Consider the following 5,468-nt stretch of genomic DNA (forward strand, 5'->3'; position numbering starts at 1 on the left):
TGTGTGTATGTATATATATATATATATATATGTGTGTGTGTATATATATATATATATATTATTTCCAAAGAGTTTAACTGCACTTGATTTATGTTCAGTTCCGTAGTTTAACTTCTTAGCAGCCAAAACTGTCGCCGAAACCTCTCTTGCTAGATAATCTTTTTGTTTCTTCTTTTTGCGATTGTGAATTATTTACTAACAAAAGTATCCTGGTCGATGGAGACAGAGTCAAATAGAGAGAAAGTGAAAGAGAGAAACATACAGACAGACAGAATAACAGACAGATAGACAGACAGATAGACAGACAGATAGACAGACAGATAGACAGACAGATAGACAGACAGATAGACAGACAGACAGAAGAACAGATGTAGGTAACCTCTGAGACGTTTGTTAACATTTCAGAAGCTTGAATATCTCCTAAATTCAATAATTTTATCAACAAGAATCTACCGGCAAAAAAGAATATATATATGCAATGACGATGTGAGCGATTTACAAATCCGCATGTGATATTCACTCTGCTATAAAAGGCAACTAGATTCCACTGAAAAATCAAAGGTGGGGATGATCACGGCTGGAACGTTTTAGACCATAGGTCATCTCTGTGCTAAACAATAGCATTAAAAACTGCCTGTGCTACTAATGAGGGTAAAGTGTTGACAGTTTCATGTGTGTGTGTGTGTGTGTGTGTATGCATGCATATGTGTCTGTAGAGAAAGGGCGATATTATTATCATCATCATTATTAGAATAACTAGCACGCGCACTCTGTTTTCTTTATTGAGTACAAGAATATCTGAGCAAATGTACTCTATTTACCTATTCATTTCAAGTTTTGAAGTTTCATATCCCATCGTTGCATTGTCATTATCAAGGAGGCGTTCTGCTTTATGGTTATGTCATTTCTCCAAATGCTAAAGTCCATGTTTGTTCAGATTTATGTATAAACCATTGTTGCACTTTTGTCTTTTTCTCAATTTTTACATACCTACTGATGAAGTAGTTTGCATAGTTTACATTTAAAGACCATAACGCAACTGTCTCTTCTCTTTCACCACATATTTTACATTCAATGGAGATGCTTTCCTTATCTAAATTCTCCTTGATCCAGTGCAGGTAGAATCAAGCTCTTTGCTCCTTTCTTTAACACTCCCTTCTTAAGCCATTGAAAGAAATTCTGATCTGGATATCTGTCACCACTTTGAAGAAACATTTCATGTAAACTTTCTGCTCGTATCTTCCTTCAACTAACATAACAGCTCTACTTAATGCTATCAAATGTGTCTCCTTCACAGTGAATAACACATTTCCTTAACCTCTCTAATTCCACTTGTATATGAGAAACCAATTTCATTAAATTCAACCTTACCTTTTCCATAAGATAGATTAGCTTAGCTCTCTCGAACATAGAGTTTCATGGAGCTACACCATATATTTCTCAATGAACACTCTCGCAAGAATTTTTTCTTGACTGTTATAAACATCACCAAAAACACTTGATCGCGAGAAGTGGATGGGAATTGCAAAACGCTCTTCATACATTTTCTACAGGAATAGCGTTAACTCATACAGAATTAACATTCTACAGGATTCTACAGGAATAGCGTTACTTCATAGAGAATTCATACAGTGTTAATTCATACAGGAATAGCGTTAATTCAGTTGTAATTTCTTATCAATTTTTGAGTTTTTTTGCTAACCACGTTTACTCCTGCATTTTCACTTGCACAGCACTAGAGGTAGGCGTTTCCAGTTTATGAAGCCCAGTTGTATTCTCTGATTCTTTCGCTCTAATATAATAGCTACGTGGTTGTGGTATATATGGTTTGTAAAAAATTAACTTGACTTTCATCTTCACCAACTTTAGTAGATGTTACTTCAATTTGAAATGAATAGAATGGCTTAAAGCGAAGAATTAATACCATTAGTAATTTTCCTAAAATGTCAAAAATGGTTAACTTTGCATCTTTTATATTTTTTTTTTCTTGGCCTATGGTGCTTAACAAATAAAGTTGTGTCAGACAAAAACTAGTGTCATATTTGGAATCAGAGCATCAAAATTAGCCTAAAACAGCTTCACCTTAAAAAAAGTAAAACTGTAGCAGACCAGTGTTTTTGTTGAGTGAACGAAAAAAAAACATTGCTTAAGTCAGTATCTTTGATGTAAATCAGACGTTTTAGAGAAAAAACGGGTTTGAGAGAAAAAACACAAGCATCACAACCGTTATAACTGTATCCATGACTACCACCACTATCACAACAACAACAACAACCATTGCCACCACTATCACTATCGCTATCACCATCATTATGACCGTCACTACAACTACCCTCAAGCTCTTACCAACTGACTCCACCACCATCGGCGTTACCGACACTGCAACCACCACTACTGGCGCCATCATCACTAGCACCAAGATCAACATCGTCACTACAAGCATCACCACCACCAATTCTTACCAGCACCACTACCAATGTTACTCCCACCGCTGCCACTGCCACAACTACCACTACCTCTACAATCACAACTGCTACAACCACCACCACCGCAGCCACCATCATCATCGTCATCGTCATTGCCATCATTATCATAATCACAATCATCATCATCGTCATCATCATCATCATGATCGTCACCACCGTCGACGTCGTTGTCGTCGTTATCATCATCATCATCATCATTATCACTATCATCATCATCATCATCATCATCATCATCATCGCTATCATCATCGTCATCATCATCATCATGATCGTCACCACCGTCGACGTCGTTGTCGTCGTCGTCATCATCATCATCATCATTATCACTATCATCATCATCATCATCATCATCATCATCATCATCATCATCATCATCATCATCATCATCATCATCACTATCATCATCATCATCATCATCATCATCATCATCACCATCTTCATCATCTTCATCACCGTCGTCGTCATATCGTCACATATCATCAGATATGTGTCCGTGTTTGTGTGATATATATGAAATAAATTTCTTTGGGAATACTGAATCCCGAAGCACACAGATAAAGCTATAAACAATAGCATGTAAATAATCATTTCAAATTCTGGCACAAGGTCAGCAATTTCGTCAGAGTGGGTTAAATCGATTACATCCACCCAGTGCTCTCAATTGATACTAATTTTATCGACCCCAAAGGATGGAAGGTATACTGGACGTCAGTGGAATCTGACACACAAAACAAGCACGGACGAAACGCTGCTAAACATTTTGTCCGGCGTGTAAATGATTCTTCAAGCCTGATAGCTTGCAGCATGCATGTATTGGATTGCAAAAACCTTTTGGAATGCGTGCAGCCCTCGAATTTTCTATCCCAAACAGCTTTTCAACCAATATTTGCATGCTTTATGTGCTTCGAGATCCAATATTCCAAAAAAAAAAGAGATAGATATGTATATACATGGTTCCGGGTTCAGTCCCACTGCGTGGCACCTTGGGCAAGTGTCTTCTACTATAGCCTCGGGCCGACCAAAGCCTTGTGAGTGGATTTGGTAGACGGAAACTGAAAGAAGCTCATCCTATATATGTATATATATATATGTGTGTGTGTGTGTCTGTGTTTGTCCCCCCAACATCGCTTGACAACCGATGCTGGCGTGTTTACGTCCCCGTAACTTAGCGGTTCGGCAAAAAAGAGACCGATAGAATAAGTACTAGGCTTACAAAGAATACGTCCTGGAGTCGATTTGCTCGACTAAAGGCGGTACTCCAGCATGGCCGCAGTCAAATGACTGAAACAAGTAAAAGAGTAAAAAAAATATATACACATATACATGTACGTGTGTGTGTGTGTGTGTGCGCGCGCGCGCCTGCGTGTGTCCTTCGAATACAGGAGGCAAGTAAAGATGCCTTGCTGTGAAAATATCTCGTTGACACAATAATTCAAGTTTATTATTTGACTCGGGAGAAAAATCTCTTATCGTAGCAGCTGTCTCCAGCATTTGATGAAGAATTCATTAGGTCAAGTTTTACTGTTACAAAAAAAAGAAACAAACAAACAAAAAACACACTATTTATTGATTAATGTGCACCAGAATATTTGTAGACATGTTTCTGTTTTGTCTGGTAATTTTGTTGTTGTTTTCCGTCATCATTTATTTATATATTTATTTATATATTTATGTATTCATTTATTTAATATGGCTGGCATTACACTGTGTATGCGTGTGCATAGGGCGAAGTTGAAAAATTTGGATTGATCTGTGCCTTGTTGTTGTTGTTGCTGTTGTTATTGTTGTCATCGTCGTCATCGTCGTTACTTAATCTCATGTCTGCTCAGATTTACCAGATCTATGATCCAAAACGTCCCAACCGTGACCACCTTGTCATACTGCGTATCGGGTTCTAATTATCAAATGTCTATCACCAAATAGCATGAAGGTACCTGGCCTAGTGGTTTAGGATGTTATGTTCGGTTCCTAGACAAGGTGACGCGTTGTGTTCTTGAGCAAAGCACTCCATTTCACGTTCCTCCAGTCGGCTTAGCTGTAAATAGGTCACCCTACAACGGGCTAGCCTTCCGACCAGGGGAGAATTCCCCCCTGCTCATATAGCTAGAGTTGTGGCATCATTTGAAAACTAAAAGCGATGCAAAAAGGGGCATCGTGGCTTTGCTTTTTGATCGTGCTAAGTGGCTACACACACGGCGTGGCTACACACCCTGCATTGATACACACCCGACGTGGTTACACACCCTGCGTTGATACACGCTTTGCGTGGCTACACACCCTGCGTGGCTACACACCCTTTAAGAGAACCAACCAACCGGAACGACCTATAACCGTATCCACAAGGAAAACAACCAAGCAGAACGACAAGCTTGACCACGGAAGAAAAACGTCATCAATACATCTACCACTCTTTCTCCCTACCCCTCGCTGGTCACAGTTGTGTTCAGCTACTAATTCTTTTCAATATCTTGGCCCCGCCAAGCACAGACGAACATTCCTCGTCCCGTTTCATTCCGGTTCGTGCTTCTCAACGTTCAACATACACATACTTTTTCATGTCTGGTCGTATAGCCTTCTTTGTTTGTTTATTTCACTGTTTCGTTTTCCTCTCTTGTTTTCTGTCCGCAACTACATTCCTCCATGGAACAAATTTAATTTGTGTCCGTGGGAAGAACCATTGTAACGATGCGTCCTGCCCTAACTCTTCGAAACGGCAGTGTTATAATGGTGGCAGCTGATGAAGGAAATGTTCTCTATGTGGCCTGTGTGTTTTCTGTACCTTGTTTATCATTTTGTCCATGCTTTTTTTGCAACGTCATATACCCAGATATGCATCTATATATAAATGTACATGAAGGTATGTACATACATGTACATATATATGCATATACTCATATATTATTTGTATTATACATATATATATATGTTTATATATATATATATATGCGTGTATATATATGTGTGTGTGTGTGTGTGTGTGTG

Source organism: Octopus bimaculoides, chromosome 13 (assembly GCF_001194135.2).
Source record: "Octopus bimaculoides isolate UCB-OBI-ISO-001 chromosome 13, ASM119413v2, whole genome shotgun sequence".
In the NCBI taxonomy this organism is placed as follows: Eukaryota; Metazoa; Mollusca; class Cephalopoda; order Octopoda; family Octopodidae; genus Octopus; species Octopus bimaculoides.